This window comes from Conger conger, chromosome 4 (genome assembly GCF_963514075.1).
Source record: "Conger conger chromosome 4, fConCon1.1, whole genome shotgun sequence".
NCBI lineage: Eukaryota > Metazoa > Chordata > Actinopteri > Anguilliformes > Congridae > Conger > Conger conger.
The window spans coordinates 10982275-11004538 of NC_083763.1; positions in this window are offsets into that span (position 1 = coordinate 10982275).

The following is a 22264-nucleotide window of genomic DNA, read 5'->3' on the forward strand; positions in this document are numbered from 1 at the left end:
CATTTTGTGGTTTGGAACAGTGCTCAGACAGTAGCCTACTCTAAAAATAACTTGTCATCTCTTGTACTGTATGGTAGCTTTAGCTGTACACCAGCCAGGGATTTTTTGGCTGGGTCTCTGTTCTGGAGGATATTCGTTAGAGTTGTTAAATATCGCAAAAAACCTCACCTTGTTGTTTTTCATTTGTGCGAGGAATAGACGAGGAGAGAGAAGAGAGGAGAGAGAAGAGAGGACTGTGAAAAGGGAAAAAAAAAAAAAGCAAGGCAGTGAGCGCAGAACTGTGAAAGCCCACTTTGCCTTGTCATTGAGTCTCTCCCTATCAAAGGCGCCAAACAAGAAAGCCTGTTGCTCTCACGCCCTGTAACTGTGAGACAGCTGTTCCAGGCCAGTTACAGACCATGAAATTAGGAATTAATCCTCTTCTCGGCTTCGTCTTCTAACCAGCAGCGATATCTCCTCAGCATTTCTGTGGGAAGGTGCGTACTGTAGACCGGTCCTCCGTTATACGCCCACACGAACAGGTTCATTACGACGTCCTTCTTTCTCTCCTTCCCTAAATTTGCGAGACAAGGGCATTAATATGTGTCATACCTCACAACACGAGTATCTGGAGTGCAGTGTGCGGATGCAGGGAAACTGCGCACACACACACAAACACACACACGTGTGCACACACAGGCATGAACGCACATACACTCCACACGCACACACATACAAACAGACGGTGCTTTCTACTTGTAACAAAATTTAAAATCTTTTTTTTTCTTTCTCTGAAGTAGAAAATACTTGTTGTAAGTAAATTTCTTGCCTGACAGGTGAAATTATCTTACCCCATTGTCAAATGTTGAAATTAGTAAAAACCGTCTCACCTCATTGACAATAGTTTTTGTATCATTTAGCAAAATTAATAGAAATAAGATTGTAAGTCTAAAAATATAAGACTTACATAAGATTGACCTATTTTCTGGATTTGCAGTATAAGAAATGAATGTTGGTCCAGTGTGGTCTGACCCCTCTAATACTGTCTAAAGATCCAATAAGAGCCGTCCATTCCTGCAAGGCCAGGGTCATTGGCATGATGTATAAGCCTCAGCAGGGCAGGAGGGAACATGTATCACCTGCAATGACAGAAGCATTGAGCCTGATATAGTGTGGAATTCACCTCATCTGGTGTCTGCTTTAGCCAGTTTTTAGCCACAGTTTTTGTTATTTTTCCCCGCACATTTTGACGAGAATGCCTCCGTGAATTTGGTAGGAGGGCAATGCAGCGCACAGTGGGAGCTGCAAATCACACAACGGCGCTACGGCTAATTCCCAGGCGCGGTTCCTAGCGTGGTGCTGATTCCATTACCAACCGTGGAGCTCATCACTTCAGGGACCAGTGCTTTAACTGGACACACTGCTGGGATTGCCTGGCCATAATTGTTACCTTAATGATTATCGAGAGAAAAAAAGAACACAGAAAGACTCACTTCTAATATTGACTGAGGTTTTTTCTATTAGGCTGATTGACAGGTATACACTTAGCACTGACAGGTGAGGTATTTATTAGGTATTTATGTATTACTTTTTTAGACTAATTAAGTCTTCTGCTGCTGTAGCATATCCACTTAGAGGTTTGACATGTGGTGCATTCAGAGATCTTCTGCATACCACTGTTTTAATGCCTGGTTATTTGTGTTACTGTCACCTTCCTGTCAGCTTTGAGAAGTCAGGCCATTCTCTGATCTCTCTTATTGACAAGGCGTTTCTGTCCACAGAACTGCTGCCCAATGGATGTTTTTTGTTTTTGCACCAATCCCTGCAAACTCTAGAGCCTGTTGTGCATGAAAATCACAGGAGATCAGCAGTTTCAGAGATACTCAAACCTGGCACAAACAGTCTGGCACCAACAATCATTCCACGGTCAAAGTCACTTAGATTAAAATTTTTCCCCATTCTGATGGTTGATGCGAACATTAACTGAAGCTCCTGACCCGTATCTACACATGCCTCCCCACGATTGGCTGATTAGATAATCGCGCAAATGAGCAGGTGTACGGGTGTTCCTAATAAAGTGCTCAGTGAGTGTATGTGCATTTTCTCTTTGTGGAAAATGGGCACTTGTATATGAGCGTGAAAGGTGTGATTGTGACACGTTAGAGCTGACTGTGCACAGGGAGGGGAGAGAGTAAACGCAGCCCGCCGTACCTCCACGCCGCTAAGTTCCACACATGCCAGGTACTGTTCACGCTACCATTGCTAGGCAACCTTCCGCAGTTTGATTGGCCACTGGAGAGTAACATCCTCATTCCTCTTTGTTCCCAGTTTTGCCTTCACTTCCCGCCCATTCCCACTGAGCACCAGGTGCGTGTGATGTCTGCCCTTCCTTTTATTAACTAGTCCTGTGGTTCACGTACGTGGAGAATTCCCATTGTTAGGCTCAGAATTTGTATAAAAATGTATAATGTACAGCACACCTACATTTTTTTACCTTACCTTGTAATGTATGAATTGGGTTATTATGTATTGGAAACAGTTTGCTTCCCCGGCAAACGATCCAGCTAAAACCTTTGTCCCTGGTCCAGATAAGCACCTCTTCATCTGGAATAGAAATGAGTTTAGACTTAGACATTGTAAAATACAATAGGTTGGCCTCTGTATGTGGACCACAAAAATCAAAGCCTCACTCTTTGGCAATGCATGACTACACACATAGCGATCCTCTATCTAATTAATTGGTTAATTAGGTTGTAAAACAAACAAACAAACAAAAAAAAGAAAAACAGTCAACAATTCCAAAGATATTGGTATCGGCATGTGGCGGATGCAGTAACGTACGGTTCAGAGAACCGCAGAACTGCAGAAATGCCCCCAAATCACCCTTTAAAGGAACAGACACCGTGGTTTAATCTCCTCGTACTGAACTGTTTGCTATTCCTAATAACCAATTTCCTCCAAGGTGCGATGTCAAAATTAAAAATTGACACAGGGTTTCTTCTGAAGTAATTCAGAAAGTGGATTAGCCGCACAGATCGGATTCGACCACAGCACTCAGCTGGAGAGCACTGTTGCCTTTGGAGTTATCGGCTCAAGGTCCGTCCGGATGACGCTGTATGATGCGTGTTTGCTGTCAGCCGTTGCGTGTTTCGCGATCCCCCAGTTATTTTGCTAATTCCAAACATCATTCTCTCACGTTAGCTAACACCAGTGAATGAGAGAGTTGAGGTGCGATGATTAAAATTTTGATGTCGCGTAAAATTTTTAAAACCTGAAATGAGAATTACTTGTTCACTAATTTAAAGTGCCGGCGTATCACCTTTAATCAATAGATTATGGACTGTTCAAATATTTAAAAAGAGAGATTATGAAATGTTCTAATGAACACCTAAGTAGCAACAAAAAAAAGGTACAAAAAGTACCAAAAAAGGTACAATGCTTGTCACTGGGGTGGTACCCTATAGGTACATAAAACCATACCTCTTCACCACGGGCTTAATAATTACATTGTACCTCTTTTGCTTGTTCACGGTACTTATTAGCACCCAAAGAACATCATTCATTGTACCATTTAGGGTCCTTAAGGAACAAAAATGTGCCTCGACTGTGCCTTTATTTCTGCAAGTGCAGAAAAGACACATTTGTTCTCTTTTTTTTCGATCAACATGAATGTAAATGAAAGAACTCACAGTAACACAGTAAAACAGTAATATGCTAATACAGTAATACTGCAATACAGTAACACAGTAATAGAGTAATGCAGTAACGCAGTAATATAGTAATACAGAAACACAGTAATACTGTAATACAGGCTTTAAGCTGCAGTGGCCCATTTGTCCTTTTTGGCCTTGATGCCCACTGGAGAGCCTTGTGTGTTTGGGTGGGGTGTGTGTGTGTGTGTGTGTGTGTTTGGGTGGGGTGTGTGTGTGTGTATCGGGGGGGAGGTTGACAGCTCTGGGGCTCTGTGCAATGGTTTCTGGTAGCAAACAAATGAATTGAGACAAAGAATCTTTTTACCTAAACCCAACACAATAACCTCTTTAAAGCCTTTGCGAGAGATAGGAGACAGGAGAGAGTCTGGGGAATCTCCTCTCCTTGGAGCTAATTATTTTCCTCCTTACACAAGCATTCCAGTCGAAATAGTTCTTTATTTATCAACACGCACCGCGACTTGTAAGGCCAGTTGCGCTGACCTTAGGAGGGATTTGAACCTCACGTTAGGACCGTTAGACAACCAAACCAATATAGTTCAGTGGACTTGCAGCCGGGTCAAAACAACAATTCCAGTTCAGCAGTCCCGTAGTGTAAACTCAAGGTTAAACCCGCTGTTGGGGTCATTGCAATTGGCCCGTGAGGTTCTATCGAACTCATGCTGCGGTTAGAATACAAGAGCACTGTGCTACTTCCGCTACGTGTGGCTCAGTTTGTCTTGGTGAGTAATCCTTGCAGTTGAGACTGCAAAGGAGGAGGAGGCTGCCTTAACCCTTTGTGGCATGACTGTGAGGTCACACAACCGTAATTGGAATGTTCTGAACATCCGCGATTAGACTGTTCTGAACATCCGCGATTAGACTGTTCTGAACATCCGTGATTAGAATGAACTGAACATTCTAATGTGTGATGTAACAATCATGACTGGTAATTGAAAGCAATGGAGTTATAGAACACTCACTTAGAATTTGGAAAGAAAGAACATGAAGAAAAAAGGATAAATCCAGGCAGGTTGGGTGGCATCAGTTTAATGGTTAGTAAACTGGGTTTGTAAGATTAAGTTTGAATTCCCATGTGGGGCACCACCACTGTAGCCACTGCCACTTCAGTACATATCCAGCTGAAGTACATATCCTCTGAATAGGAGCGTTAGCTAAATACCTGAAAGAAAAAAAAACCCTAGAGTGAATTAAACATCCTTTGGCCAACCTGTGTGATAGGAATACTATACAGGCGCTATATTTCCCACAGAAAGAATTGCCTCACACGTCGAACACGGCACTACACCGGCACAAGACAACGTCCTGCAGTTAGCCGTCGACCGTGCGTTCTGCATCAAGTGAAAGTTCTGACACTTGCTAAAATTGAAAAGGGACGTAAGAATATGACACGTGTGGGAATAAATAGGGATGAGAAAGGGGCCATTCAGTCCACCCCGGCTCATTGTTGTGAAGCAGGACGGAGAGAGCGAAGCTTGCACAGGGGCACTTCACACGCCGCCGCGCAGAGACACCGATACGAATCGCGAGGAGCGCTGCTTCACCTTTAAACGTGTCCGAGCGGCCGGCGTCCCTCAGTGCCAGGAATAAACCGGGTTTTGGCAGGCGTTGACGGAAAAGGAAGACAATGCCAAATATCATTTCAGCACAATGTCAATGAGAGCAAAGCTCTTAAAGCGGCCCGGCTCTCGTCTCAATGGAAACGCAACACAGATGCGCGATCAAAAATCCCTGTAAAATATACCATTCCTCTGCCCTTGAGGTGACATTCGCACCTAAAAATTGCGATAAACCTTCCTGCGTCGACCTACATTTTTAGTGCGTAGATAAATATTTTGTGCCTCCAATCTGCTGTATGGTAATGTTCCAAAGAAGACGACAACTGCATTTTCAGGTTAAGCCCACAAGGATAAAAGCATATCTATGAAGTTCCGTTTCCCGTAATTCCATGATTCATTGGGATGGGAACTTGATTCCATGTGATAATCGCACTTCTGGCTGTTTGGGAAACCGTTCCAACATGCCCCGGGTCTTTGATCTCTGGGACCAAGGTTCGAAACCACTGAATTACAATAACATCTGGTCAAAAGACAATGAAACGGCAAGATGTACCATTTTAGTCAGTCAACGCACCGCCGAATGGGGGGCCGCCTCACTGAGGTTGAGCTGTTAGGAGATAGAATAACGAATGAACCACTCCCCCCCCCCCCCACCTGCGTGGAATCAGCCCTTATAAATACAGGCGTGAGTCCACCAGCAGGTTCTCCTTTTGGCCTCTTGAAGAAGCTGTGGGACATTACGAGCTCCTCGGGGAAAGAGCTTTGTTTGCTCGTTTGTTGTTAGCTCCCTCTTTGTGCTTCACATCGGAGTTTTCTCAATTCCTCTGGAATTGTTAAGCGTTGATTCTCTCGTTTCACCGAGAGAATTGGCAATCGCTGAACGGGCCCCCTCTCCTCCCGCGAGGGTTCACGCCGCCGCCTCAGCTCCAGCTGTCGAACGTCGTCTGTGCGCCGGGGCCGTCCGGCCCGGGGTCTGTGGGGACCCTCCCGGAGAGGGGGGTTCGTGTAAAACCTGCTGGAGTTTGAGGCCGCGTTTCGTGCTTTTGGTTTACAGGGGAAGCTCCGCTGCTACACTCCGGTTTTCATACGTCAACGGGATTCGTTCTCTGTTGCTTCACAGCGAGCTCGGGTAGACCGCCTTGCCGTCTCGAGAGACCGCTCATTGCTCCCAGCGGTATTCCATGGTGGGCTTCGGAGAGGCCTGGGGGGGTGGATGCTCTTGTGAACAGGTGGCCTCATCACCATCTGTGTGCCTTCTCCCCCTTTACTCTTCTGCCAGTGGTTCTGGCCAAGGTGGGGATGTTGTTTATGGGCCCAGACCGACCCCGACGGGCGGTACTCCCCCTAGCATCTTAAATGTAGCCAGCCAAATAAGACATGCTGCTTCAAGTGCAAGAGCTACTGTGGCACCCGGATCCAGGATTTTACAGTCTTCAGGTCTGGAGCCATCCACCATTCTTGGCCCAGTGGTTATGACAACATTACAGGTGGCCTGGGCCTCCTGTACTAGGGTGCTCTATGCTGGTCATTGTGACAGGTTCTGTCACTGGTGCCAGTCCAGGGGCTGATGTTGTCTATGGTCCTATCCTTGCTTTAGAACCTTCTGGAAAGTGGCCTGTCAGTTGGCCTTAAGGGGATAATGTTGAAGAGCTTGTTGATGCCTTGATGGTTGACTCACAGTCCCTTGTCCGGCATAGAGGCTGTGTCCGTCTGAAACTCATATGGTCCCCTCGTTGAGGTTGTTTTGAACACACTTAAAGAGCCTCAGAAAATGTTCTGTCTGTCATGTCTGCGGTTAGGAGAGGAAGGCTCGACCATCCCTAATCCTGCATTCCTGCCAAAGGTTCTGCCTTTAATCCTCCATCCTCCGCTCCTCACAAGTCTCCGGACACAGCTATGTCCACCCTAATCTGCCCGCTTCGGCTTCTGAGGAGGTTTATTCCTGGCACCCACTCTGTTGACCGATATGAAATAGAATGAAATAGCAGCACCGCCTCGACGAGGCTGATCTCAATGGGTAGCGTGTTGACCTTCGTCGGTAGAGCCTTGGTTGGCTACGTAACCCTTCACTTCAAAGGTTAGAGTGCCGCAATTAACAGAGATGAGCGGAAATTGGCGACAAGGTCATGAGCTTCTTACAACGGTAGAGTGCATTTCATTCGAGGGAAATGTGCCATAATCGTTTTTTCCTCACCAAAGTGCGGCATTTAATTTTCAGCAGTTTTGTGGGTTCTGGAGCCATTTATTTCACTGATAAAGACCTGCTTGGCTTCCTAGTTGTGAATATTTCTAGGTGTACTAATAGTTATAATTATGTATTCATCATTGTATTCTGTACTTGTATCCAGTGCCACATCAGGAAGGATGAAATATGCAGCTAATATTTCCTTTCTGACGGGTACCTTATGATACACACAACACACTCTTAGAAAAAAGTGCCTAAAAAGGTATAAACTGGGTGGCACCCTATGTGTGCATAAAAGTGTACCCCAACCCAGCAATACACAATTAATTTGTACCTTATGCATGTAAAAGGTACTTATTACTTTCGAAATTGAACCTCCTTTACCTCCATAGTACCCTCTGGGTAGATTTGGGAAATTTGTTCCGTAAAGAAAATGTATTCCTCCACTGTACCTTTATCATAGTTAAATCATAATTAGGGAGTTACTGTCTGGTTGTGTGTTTTTGTTTAAGGTCCAGTCCGTTTTGGTTATTTTCAGCGTATCAGGTGCTGAGGGAAGGAATATTCTGGGATATCAGCAGTGCTTTTTAAGAGGAACACTTCAGTTTGCCCTCAACGATGAACAAAATGCATGTAGTGTCGCTCGTGTTAAACGTATGGAAATTCACCCGGAAATTATTAACATTTCATTGGATTACAATTTTCTGTAGTAGTACGGGGCCTTGTATCTCCTGCGGTGAATGTGTAAGCTGAAATGAACTGGGAGGTTAGACCTGTGGGTTTTCCCCAGTGGGAATAGCCGATTTCAAGAGCAATCCTTAATGATGAGGCAAGCCACTGCTTGGTGAAACACCACTACAAGTGGAAATCCGGAGTGTGTTTGAATAAATGTACTCTCAATTGATTGAAAATGAAATGGAGTATATTATAATACATCCGAAAGCAGGCAATACTATCTAGTATTCTTACATCAAAAACAAATCAATAATTGTATTTTGAAAATGTGTTTCATAATATGTGAAACGTGTTCATACGTCTAATTTATTTATTGGATATATTTTTTGCGTATTCAATTTCCGTAAGGGATGTTTTATGAAACCACCCAATTGCTAATTTTAATCTTCTACAACTGCTCTTTGGAGGGGCTCTTTCCTTCAGGTGTTCCTGCGGGGGCCGGTACTCAGAGACGTCAGACGCATCCACCTGGCAGGGCGTCAGGCGCGAGTCTGATAGGAACAGGCAGTTTTTGTCCGGGGGTGCAACAGCTTGCGGGGAAATGCAAACACCTACAGGCTGGGTGCGCGTGAGAGTAACACAGAGGTTAAACGGCGCAGCACCTATTAGAGAGGACTCGTGTTGTCGTCGCCGGCGGTGTACGAGCCTGAGAGAGACACGCGGTGGTTATTTTTAGGGGTGAGGGGGGGGGGGGGCAGGCGTGTAGACTCGGGGGAGCGAGAACACCCAGTTCATGGTTCTTATTGACCAGTGCCATTAGCGTTTCGCCAGGCTGAAGGGCGAGACAAGAAATCAATAGGCCCTGTATTATTAGCCTGAACTAAAAAGTTACATACAATTTAGTGCACTGACATTAATGTTGACGCTTGTTAGCCGCTCACCGGGGGGGGGGGGGGGGGGGGGCTGCTGCTGCTTGTTAGCCACTCGCAGTGAAGCGGGGGGCCAGCCAAGCTTCATCTGCAGGGCCCACCGTGACGAGGGCCCCTGGGGGGGAAGCAGGGTGTGGAGAGACACACAGCCTTACCCAACCAGGTACACATCAACCCCAATTACCCCCGCACCCCCAGAAGAAACACCACCGCACAATGACACCCAGCCATCGTCCCCAGGTGCTCTCTCCGGCACGGCCGACGTCCTGGACGAGGAGTTAGCAGAAGCAGTGCAGGGAACCTGTGGTCAATGTAGAGGAAACTGTGTGTTAGTCTTTAGGACCGGGAAAACCATTATTTTTTTATATGGCATGATTCTTATGTGCTTAAAGGACACATTGTGCAAAGGACAATTCTGTCTGAACAAGTGTTTTAGTCTTGTTACGAGACTTAAAACAGTTCCTGTCAAGTTGAAGGTATTAGCTTATTTTCCGCTAATTTTGCTTGACAGATGAAATCGTCTTCGTCCATTGGCACTGGCATCTTCACACATAATGAGTGAAATTGTCAAACCCCATTGGCGATATTTTTGTCTTATTTAGCAGTCAAGAAACCAAACTACGACATTAAGTCTAAATATAAACCTGCTGAGACTGCCGCGTGTCTGTGGCAGGGCCCGGCGTGCCGGGAGCCCATCCGGTGAGCGCTCAGGTGGTTTGGAGAGCCATGCCGTGCCAAACCACAGAGGTCTGCCTTACCGCGTTGGCATCGGGTCCCCCAACTTTGAGGGCGTCTAACTGGCAGATATCGACCAGACTCCCGCCTTTGAAGGTCAACGCTCTGCCTTATCTCATTTTACCCAGCTTGGTGCGAAGAGGAAACTCACAAGGGCATTGCTATTAGAGAACCTCCCAGTCACAACGTCTCTTCAAGTGCACAGTACCCTTGGAAGTTTGGAACGGAGGTGGAAAGAATACCCTTTTTTTTTTTAACCGTGGTGGTGTTCTTTAGAAACTTGCAAACTTGGAGCAAACTCTTTCAGCCCCGTGTTTGGTGGAAGGGAGTAGCCTGCTCTACCCAGCTGTTGCTATGGACTTTACGAGCCAGAACACATCAGGCCAAATCAATCACACAATGATGATCCATTAAATAGAAATGAGCAGGATTAATCTGCTGAAAAAACTGCTGAAAATTAATCAGAAAGTCATTCTCATAAGACCCAACAATTCATTTTTGTCCCCTGTAGAGAACATGAGTCTTAACCTCAAGAAACATGTGTTGTACTATGCCGCAACCTACACTACAAGGAACATTCAATAACAATCAAATAAGTCATTTCGATGAAGAGCTGCCCTGCATTTCAGTTTCGCTGGGTCCGATGTGGAATCTTTGAAGCTCAATATCTCAAAACTACTCAGAAAGCAGATAAAACCACATAATTCCAAGGTCACACAATTATTTTCCTACCACTGAAGTGTGCTGAATGCGTAGTTTTCCCGAGAACTAGATCGTATTCAGCGCCGTAACGAGGCAAAACCCCCGGCGTGTCTGCCTCCACGGCGCACGGCTAATCCCAGTGGAGGGTGAGAGTGAATTCAGAGACGGACCACCGCGCTAGTCTGCCCCGCCCTGGATCGTGTCACGCACGACGAAAAAGCTAATTACCCGCCAAGATCGGCCGTTACCGCCAGTCTGTGGCCGCCGGCTCGATCGGCGGAGGGCTTTACCCTCCAGCTGGCGGGGAGATTGATAACAAACGAGGCCGCGTATTCTGCCTCCTGCGACCTCTCTTAATTAACATAGCCTCCCGGAGCCTCCCGATTGGGGAACTACACGCGTGTAACTTCATTATGTCGTCTCATCGTTAGCCCGGGAAGCGCCGCGTGTTTACCGGCCTGGGAGGGTATTAGTCATCGTACCGGAGGCTCCCTGCAGAACGTGTGGGGCCCGTCCCCGGGGCCCGGGGCCAGCGCTCCGGGGCCCAGATTCCACAGGTACGTCCGCAGCTGCGTCTGGGTGGCCGTTTATATTCCAAAGCGCTCTGCAGTCTGCTCCCAACACCAGCTTCCAAATACAAGCTTCAGTCTGCTGCCCCTGCAGGACTGGGGGGGTCATTACACTGGGCATCGGGTGGCTTAACACGGTCGCCTCAGTGCATTCTGGGATGCTGGTAAACGTGCTGCTATCTGGAGTTTCTGTCTTCCAGTGGAGTTTCCAGTCAGGATCTGAGAAATATGGCCGACAGTTGTCTATAGTAGCAGGAGCCGTTTACCTGTGTTTTGAAATCTGTATTTTATTAGCTTGTTTGTATGTACATCAAAATATCATGTGTATATGCATAGACTGATTATAACTAGACATTTTGACAAATGGCTTGAACATGGGTATGGTTAATTGTTAGGACCTTGTATAATTGTATAATAACAGTATATTTGTATTGTCATTATGAAATTGCAAGATAATTAGATGAGGATTTCTTTATTACCTAAGGTGTTATCTCAGGATCATGTGATAACTCATGATTTTGACATTGACACTGACATTGCCAATGAGGTTGTCTTGAGACCATAAAATAACCTCCGCAATCATGTAGACCTTGAGAACATATTTCCTTGATGTTTCCTTGTTCATCCGGCAAAAAGACCAATTTATGAAGTTGTCAGTTGCCCTAAATTGTGCTTCTTCACATAACAAATAGGGGCTAGGCAGGTTTTGCATGCAATATTTTTCTAAAATAGGTTTATAGCTGAAACTATACATACTACATTCTTGCTTGTGGGAAATATGTATGATTCTTAACCATAATAACAACACAATTCTGAATCCTGCACATATATTTTAGTATGCACATACTGAATGCCATATTATCACTTCAAAGAAAATAATGACCTGCTCTATAATTTATGCTTGTGTACTGAATAATTTTCAACGGGTAGCACTTTTCTCCTAGCCTTGCTACATGCACTTGTAAATAGCTCCGAATGCTAAATGCCTAAACATAAATTTGTTGTTCACATCACTTTGGTAGACATCAATAGAGAACTGGATGAGATAGAGTGGGATTTCAGATCATTCGCACTGTCAGTAAAAGCCTCTCAGTTTGCAGGTGTGGAAACATCCCTGTACCACAGTGATCGAAGAGAAAAATGTGGAGAAGGAAAACAACTGCTCATGATCCAAAGTGCCCTCCTCCTCTTTGTAACATCCTATTCAATTCATTTTCATTTGTACAGCGCTTTTCACAGAAAACCCAAATGCGCTTAGCAGTAACAGAAGGGAGGAAAATATACCAGCCCTGAGCCCCCAAATAGCACAAGGTAAACAACCCCCTTATGGGGAGAAAAACCATCAAACAGTGGAGAGAAAAAACACCCCGATGGGGAGAAATCTCGGGAGGAACCTGGCTATAGGAGGATGCCCATCCTCCGCTGGCCTATATGTTGAGATGGTAACGTTTGATGGGGTAAACCTTGACATGGAGGGATGTAGAGTCTGGAGTTCAGAGGTGAGGGGGATGAATCAGCAGCTCCAGGATGTGTGGAGGGTGACATGGCTCAGGCAGTAAGAGCAGTCGTCTGGCAGTCGGAGGGTTGCTGGTTCGATCCCCCGCCCGGGCTGTGTCGAAGTGTCCCTGAGCAAGACACCTAACCCCCAAATGCTCCTGACGAGCTGGTCGGTGCCTTGCATGGCAGCCAATCGCCTTGAGTGTGTGTATGAATGGGTGAATGAGAAGCATCAATTGTACAGCGCTTTGGTTAAAGGTGCTATATAAAGGCCAACCATTTACCATTTGGAGGTGTGAGCTGGACCGGGGGGAGCAGGGCTCCGTCTCAGACTGGAGGTCTGGGGTCTGTTTGGAGTGGTGCACGGTGGAGGCAGTGTTATGGCCACAGTTTGTTTTATTGACGACAACTGCTGATGGCAGCCACCAGATAAATTCTGAAGTGTGCAGAAACATCTGCTCAGATCTAACCAAATGTCAGAATATTTCTGGGTGTACTACTTTCCTTGGAACATTTTTTTTAGCATCTTACTGTATTTACAATTTTTTTTTCAGTATAAGCCAGGTCTGCTTTTAAACTCAGACATATTTTTGGATCTTGGATTCCTCGTATTTCTTTTTGGATGGTTTGAGCGCAATCTTTTTGAAATCGATTGAGTTATTCTGGTCTCCCGCACGGAGCAGCTACTTCTGCATTATATCCATGGCACAAACCCTCAAATTATTTTATTTCAACAGATGAGAGAAGTAGTAAGATGTATTATATATCATTCATACTTAATTCTTTATGATTTATTATTTATCTTTTATAACTCATTTGCTGTAACTCTGGGATGACGAACCTTACTTGTAAAAGGTAATGTATAGTCCTCAGTGAAACTGTGCCAACTGTTCAGTATATTTAACAAAAGCGGGTAAAAATTAATAACAAAATATACCGATGCCTGTGGTTCAGCTAAAATTAAGTTTGAAAACGAGTGGAGGTATTTCACAAAGCAGGGTGACTGAGTTAGCTGGATAACTGCGATGGGTAAAATCCCGAACATCTCTTTTTACTGCAGTCCATGTTCCAGATTTGGGAGGGTTCCGGGTAGTACTCGGGGCAGTTATCCAGCTAACTCAGTAATCCGGCTTTGTGAAACAGGGCCTAGTTTAGGCAATGAATCTGACCAGTCAGCTGTAATAGGCCAGTCTTACCACCAGAGGGAGTCTGAGCTCCATTAGTTCAGATGAGCTAACTGAAAGGCTTCAATGTCATCGCTTCATGTTTAGTAATACTTTATTGACAAACAGATGAAAGTTGAATTCCTTATAGGAAGGTGGGGGTGTTTGTAGCATTAAAATTGTATCATTATATCACCTGGAGATTTCAATTCCTGGGGTTGTAGTAAGCCTTCTCTACATTTTATTGTCCTGTCTAGTTAGGCATGGTAATTATTTGAAAACATACCTATGTAATATAAATATTGTGGGCAGTGTAGTGGCATTTTATAGATATTTTACACCCAAGTTTTGAGTATTTTACAGTGTATATGCTGGTCTTTTCCTTCACCATCACTATTCAGGATGTTTTAAGTCTCAAATGGACTTTATAATCTTAAAGCTGAGCATAATCCTGTCACTACAAATTCCATAGTGATCGTTTTACCTGAAACATATTTAGCAGGGTGTGAATGTTATTCTGTGAAAACTAGGTTCTTACCTCACTTGCTACTGTTTTGGTAAGTCTGTGCAAGGTAATGGACCTGCTTACAGACGGTATACAAGTCCTCTTCAGTCATTCTGAGGGTGTGCCACTAGAGGGTGCTGTTGCTGCATTATTGTAGCTGGACAGTGGTCATTCTTTGCCCTCAAACCTTATGGCATTGTGTTTTTGTTATTCTCATTTTTTTGTATTCAATAAACAACAAAATTAGATAGTATTGTTTTACAATCTCTAAACTTTTAGTCATTACTAATGTTACAGGGTAAGGACCAGTTAAGCTTGTCAAGGGAGCGCTGGCTGGAGTCTGATGATGAGGTTAAATTGAAGAATCGGACACAGGGGGTTTTTGACCAGAACATAACATTCTAGTGATAAAATGGTGACAGCTGACAAATTAGATGAGTCAAATAATGACGTGTGCTTTCATTTGATTTGTTCAAAGTTGGTCGCGGCTGTTTGAAATTGTCCGTTTACGCCAGTTCTTCTATAGATATAGTCAGTCCTTGAATAAGCCCCTTTGACAAAACCTTCATGGACTCATTATGATGCATATCATAGTTTGCCGGAGAGAACAAGCAACAATGACTTATTCAAAAAGATGATTATTTAGAGTTGTCCTTCAGCACTTCAATATTTTGCAAGAACAGTGCTCCATGAGAAAGTAATGAATAATGAATAATCCATCCATCTATCCATTATCTGAACCCACTTATCCTGAACAGGGTCACAGGGGGGGCTGGAGCCTATCCCAGCATACATTGGGCGAAAGGCAGGAATACACTCTGGACAGGTCGCCAGTCCATCGCAGGGCGCACACACCATTCACTCACACACTCTTACCTATGGGCAATTTAGACTCTCCAATCAGCCTAACCTGCATGTGGGAGGAAACCGGAGTACCCGGAGGTAACCCACACGAACACGGAGAGAACATGTAAACTCCGCACTGAGAGGCCCTGACCGACGGGGATTCGAACCCACGACCTCCTTGCTGTGAGGCGATAATTAATAATATGACATCTTAATATTGTATATAGCGGCGGCATGGATGGTGCCGTGGGTAGCACTGCCGCCTCACAGCAAGGAGGTCCTGGGTTCAAATCCCCGTCGGTCAGGGCCTCTCAGTGCGGAGTTTACATGTTCTCTCCGTGTTCGTGTGGATTACCTCCGGGTACTCCGGTTTCCTCCCACATGCAGGTTAGGCTGATTGGAGAGTCTAAATTGCCCATAGGTATGAGTGTGTGCGTGTGTGCCCTGCGATGGACTAGCGACCTGTCCAGGGTGTATTCCTGCCTTTCGCCCAATGTGTGCTGGGATAGGCTCCAGCCCCCCTGCGACCCTGTTCAGGATAAGCGGGTTAGGATAATAGATGGATGGATGGAATATTGTATATTTTTGAGAGAACTTCATATTACTATGCCATAGAGAATAACTTCCTTCCGGCTCATCACCAGGCAATATTCACTTATTCTCACAGAGCCTTTGATTTATTTACTGTTATTAACCATTTAAGGTGTGAGGTCACAAATATGTGATTAGAATGTTGCTGATGTAACAATCACTAGTGATGACTGAAAGCAGTGGGGTTCTAGAACACTGACTTGGAATTTTGAAAAAAATTCCAAAACGCCTGCTCTTCAAAGGGTTAAAGTGGGAATCATTGGCATGTGCCGCACACCTGTAGACACCTGGGCTCGACACAGGCACGGGCTATTTACCAGGGACACATTCAGAACCTGCAGAATTTCAGAACAAGGTGAGGGTTTCGCTCAAAACCGGCATGCGGCTTTCTGAATAAATTTTGCAACAGGATACTAAATATCTAAAGGAGTTGGTCAGAGTTCCAATGTGAGGGGAAAAGTAGGACCCGCAGCACTGAGCTCCAGGTATACCCCTTTACTGTATTATAAATGTGTATGACATACATTTTAATTAATTTAATGTAATAGTTTATTTGTTATTTGACAGGGTCATTGCTACCATTAGCAAGGAGAGCTAAAACAGACCATAAATTCACCCGAGACCTGTCTATTGTTATGTCTGAAACATTGTCTCATAAAAATGAATTGCTGAAGGACAGTGTTTGCCGGTCCTTCTTTCTCCTTTTGGACCTGGTCAAATGAGCAAAGAGAAAATGATCCGAAAGTTTAAACTGAACATCAGCGGTCACACATGATTTGCTCATTTATTTTGGTCGACATACACTCCTGTTCACAGACCTGTTAATGCAAATATTCAATCAGCCAGTCATGTGGCAGCAACTAAATTCATAAAAGGTTCAGCTGTTGGTTCAGCTGTTTTTCAGACCAAATTTGACCAAATCAGACCAAACCGCTGAGCTCCTTGGGTTTTCAATCACAACTGTCTCTAGAATTAGCAAAAAAATGGTGCGACAAACAAAAAACATTCAGTCAGGAGAGCATCTCTGAACACACAACGCATCATAACTCTGAGTGGATGGGCTACAGCAGCAGAAGACCAATAAGTAAATCTAATAAAGACCTAATGACGTGTTCACTGTGTATTTACCCCTTTATTTACATTAGCCCCTGTGTAGTCTTAACATTCTGTATACTCCCCTTGTCCTCAGGGTAAAAAATGACCCGCCTTCACTAAACCCCTAGAATAAAGCAGCTTAATTGAATTCTAAACCCCAAACCTATTTTGCATGAAGAAACAACCTGTCACTCATCACAAACTTTGTGATCAAATTTCAAGTTGAAAAAACATCATTTGTGGGATTTTCTCTGCTGCTAAACGTAGGGTTGTCCCTTAAAGCAACACGAGGGGTAAAAAACCTCATTTAGCAGTCAGTTTTAGTCTAGCTCCCATACAAACAGTTGATGAATGTTTAATTTCCTGCAGCAGTGTAAACCGGCTCACCTTGCTGTGGGGTTCAGCGGTCGTGTTTAAATCTGGATGTGAACACGCATCCCTCTCATAACCATTTCATTAACCTGCTTGATGCGCAGCACAGCATGAATTATTGCTCCAGGCGTATTAAATTCAGATTTGGACTGAAGAGCCACAATGAAGGGCGGAGGAACGCAGAAGATGTGTGAATCAGGCGCCTCTCTCTGGCCACAACACTGCAGATCCATATTTTATGAGCGTTTCTGTCGATCAAGGGCGTTTTGGCCGCGATTCTCGGATTATTGACAGATTCAGAACTCCTAAAGGTAGAGGCTGCGGTACGCACACATTTACCCACACAACTATACCTCAACCCACCCGGTGCAATCGTGCATTGACTTGCCATGTGAGTCTGCTGTGCACTCACATTTACCCACGCAATTATACCTCAACCGTCCTGATACACAAATGTGTGTGCGCGCACAATCGTATATCAACTTGCCATGGTACACACATATTTACCCATACAATCGCACCTGAACAGCTGTGAATTCTGGTCAATTCTTGCCATCATCATGCTGTATTATTGGGGGGGGGGGGGGGGGTGTCATTTATACTGTTTTATAATATTGGGGGGGGGGTGGGAGGGGGGGTTGTAACACCTTGTAACATAAGCTATACCCTTGCTGCTATCAGGGGGACCTGTCGTGTTTGGAATGCTGTATCACAAAACAGGATTGGCTTTAGTTAGTTTTCAGTTAGCTGGATAAGTTCGCTGAGTAAATGGTAAATGGTTATATAGCGCCTTTATCCAAAGCGCTGTACAATTGACACTTCTCCATTCACCCATTCATACACGCACTCACACACCAACGACGATTGGCTGCCATGCAAGGCACCAACCAGCACATCAGGAGCAGGTGGGGGTTAGGTGTCTTGCTCAGGGACACTTCGACACACCCAGGGTGGGATCGAACCTGCAGCCCTCCGACTACCAGACGACTGCTCTTACCGCCTGAGCCAGTGTTGAGGAAAAACAGCTGTATTTACCGTAGCTGTTTTGGAAGGGTTCCGGGTTTTACGTGAGGGACTTGTAATGCAGCAGCCGAGGTGAAACCCCCTCCAGGTGTCTGGATCCTCAGGTAAGGCCTTACAGGTGAAGACCTGTGAAACAGCGTATCAATGCAGCACTCACACAAAAGCACTATGTCATTCCGTCCAGATGAAATGGGATTCCTCTTCATTGCTTTGTCTCTTCGCCTCTGGGAAAGCCCAGTCATCAGCGGGTGGGCGTACCTCTACATTTTTGCCTCTGTAAAACTTCGCATGGGCGGCGCGTCACGTTTGATCAAAGCCGTCCCTCGCCACCTGTGGTAAATCCATCAAACCCCCGTCCCGGTGACTGACAGGTGAAGTTGGCAGCAGGGATCCTGTCCAGGTAATTGACTATAGATCGAAAAGCCTCGACTGTGGAAAGTGAGATTTTTTCCAATTCCGTCAGAGTGTAACCTGCATCTGGCCGTGTCACTGGAAGAGCACACAGTATCCCAGGGAAGCAAAATGTCCTCCGCTCCGAAGAGCAAGGACAGTAGGGGGACAATGGAGGAAGCATATGAAGGTCAGGAATTTTAGGAGAGCAGACTCCTCAGCTCATCTTGAGATCATTCAGCGGTGCATCAGGCCTGGATATTAACCTAAAACCTCCCTGATTCTTCGTTTGGGAAATAGATCTTAAGTCTCACATCTACGTAACTTTTGCTTTTTACTCCAGGAGCTAAACTAGTTTCTTTGTATTTCTTCAAGGATGTTTGTAATGGTGCGATACGAAGAATTGCGAGCAATTTTCTGATGTAATATTCAGCCAGTATTATATAATGTTGTCCCAGCCCTGGAATTTCACCCGACAGACCTTACTTTGATACAAATGCTCTTATCACGAACATGTACATGAATAATAATAATAAAAGCAGATACTGCAGGACCTTCTGCTCAGATGTGAGGTACAGCTACTCTTGGTATTCAACCCTGCAACCGATTTCAAATCAACTCCTGTAATTCCTGATTTCATTTAGATGGAGAGCCACCCATGTGATACTTCTATCAAATGCTTTTGCTACACCCATATATACGTGCGTTCAGTGATCACTTTATTAGGTAGACAGTACAGCAGGTTGTTGATGCAAATATTTAATCAGCCAATCATGTGGCCGCAACTAAATGCATAAAAGGCGTGATCAAGAGGTTCAGCTGTTTTTAAGACCAAGTGTCAGAATGGGGAAGAAATGTGATCTCGGTGACTTTGGCCATGGAATGATTGTTGGTGCCAGTCAGGGTGGTTTGAGTATCTCAGAAACTGCTGATCTCCTGTGATTTTCATGCATAACAGTTCGCAGAGAATGGAGCAAAAAAAACAAAAACATTGAGTGAGCAGTAGTTCTGCGGGCAGAAACAGCTTGTTAATGAGAGAGGTCAGAGGAGACTGCTCAAAGCTGACAGGAAGGTGACAGTAACGCAAATAACCACACATTACAACAGTGGTATGCAGAAGAGAATCTCTGAACACACAACGGATCAAATCTCTTAAGTGGATAGGTTACAGCAACAGAAGACTGAATAAGTCAAAACAATAAGTCTATTTTCAGTAGGTTTGTTTGGAATGACCGACCCGCTACAACCATTTTTGTTGCATTTTTTTCCAAGAAATAATTGCAACTCCGTAATGATAGATTACAGGATTTTACATGATATGCAAATTAAACTATAAAGCCTTTATTTTCCCCAGTTTGGTCTCTTTTCCTTTACCATGTTTCTAGCCATGTGTTCAATTTCTATGTGAAATCGTGCTTACCTTTGCTAACATGCTTACCTCACCCAACATCAGTACCACCGATATGTACTCCGTTCAATCCATAACCCCCCCCCCCCCCCCCCGGACCCTGTCGGAGAAATCAAACAGGAGTTTCACTCCAGGAAGTCTCTGTGTCCCCAGCACCTTAATTTAGCCGCGTCAATTTCCACCGCACCTGTGTTTCGACAGGGTGATTACATCATCGATCCGTTTTCCCTGCTTCAAAGATGGCCGCGGCTGTTGCTTCGAAAGCCGAGGCTCGGATGCAAAGCCGCGCTCATGCAATTCTCAGGATTGGTCTCAAGTGTTAGTCCGAACCGGAGTTCAAATTTGAAGAAGGTAGTGAATAATTGAGGCGTCCTGTTTAATTTCTTTCCATCTGTAGCTATCCTTTTCATTCCGGCTCAGCGTAAAAAAATGAAACACATCACCTTCGTAAAATATGCACGCATAACTAATCTTTTGAGAGAAGGATTAAATGAAGCATTCATGTTTTATTAATCTGGCGTTAGCATAAACATTCTCAGGTAGCACTGCAGCACATCCTGCTAATCAACATAATTAGATTCAGCTTCTGCATGGGCGCAGTTGATAAGTACGGAGCACAATGTATCATAGTAATGCTGAATATCAATTGATTTAGGACGAGTCCCGCAAACACTGTGTCGGTACGAAGCAGCGGAGCGCTTGAATAACGTGGCAGGGGCTGATTAGCATGGAGTAATACATCTAACATTCTGCTACAGGTTGCACATGTCTTATTTTTTTATTTACATTTGTTTCAGGGGGTCTGTCCGCAGGGCTCCATGCTAACATGGTTTATGCAAGACTGTAACAAATGTTTTGGTAAGATACAGCATGTATGGTTATACCCAGTGGGTATGGTGTGCGTGGCATCTACAGTGTGTTTGGCCATACACAGCAGGTGTGGGGTGCGTCTGTTTTTTCGACCCGTGTCCACGTGTGCATGCGTCAGTCACGTGTGCAGACGCCACCGCTTTTGATCATGCGGACGGGAGGTGAAATGTCAAGGCAGGACGGTCGTTATCGCGGATGGTAACGCGAGGCCTTGGGGACCGGCCCGCCTCAGCAATCCCAACAGCTCTTATGAAGCCAGCAGAATAAATAAATTGGCATTTGCTCTGTCTCAGTTCTCACAGCTTTCCGCACTGCTGTGTATCAGAACCCAGAAAAGTGTGCGTTTGAGTTTCGTCAACTACCATGCTCAATAGTGATCCTATGAAACAACTCAAACGACTAAATTCAATTTTTAATGGATATTCTCCATCTCATTTAGTCCAGGATTAAGCTTGATATGTGTCTCAGAAACCAGTCCCTATCATTTTACAACATTTGGCTTAAAGGGAAAATTCATTTATTTTCTCATATTTTTTCAGTTCTAGTGGATTTTGCCATTTGCCCAGACAGTTTATTGAACGTGAGGAATTACATTTTAAATACAGAGGAAAGTTGTTGATGATTTGCTTTATCTAAAATATCCTTATTAGCCCACATGCGCTGTCTGTGATAATTGAAAACAGAGACTAAAACAGAAATAATATTTAAAAAACTCTTTGAACAAAGTAAGATCACATGACATCAGGATCTGATTCAATCACTGTTTAATACTTTGTTGAATTCTTTGTTGAATTTTGTACCAATAAACTACACCTAAAACTTATATTGAAAACTCATTAGGAGATTAGGAGACAATTATTTTTGGTGGTTCAATTTGCCTGAAGGCAGTGCTGTGTTAATTTCTTTGGTCATATTTGGGTATGGCCCTGCGATGGACTGGCGACCTGTCCAGGGTGTATTCCTGCCTTTCGCCCAATGTATGCTGGGATAGGCTCCAGCCCCCCTGCGACCCTGATCAGGATAAACGGGTTCAGATAATGGATGGATGGATGGATGGATATTTGGGTATGGTCGACCTCTTCTTATTCTTGTCTGTTTTAATGGTATATGCCTATGTTTGGAGCAAGGCGGGAGGCCGGCATGTCACACCCAAAATTTTCATGCAAATTAATAGCTCGCCTAGCTAGTAGGCTTGTGAGACTTGCGGTTTGATAGTGTGAGACTCGTGATCTCTCCGTGCCACGCCCCTGGGCGTACAGAGGAGACGGACACAGGGAGGCAGTAAGCAAGTCCCCTCCCTCAACGGCGCTTTATTTCTACACAGTCGCTCGGGGAAGGGAGGATCTCCACATATTAACTAAAATACTTCCGTCGTCTCCCACGGGGGATCAGGACTAGAAATAACCAAACGAACACAAAAAAAAAGCCAAATAAAACAAACTAAACCGGAACTCTCCGGTT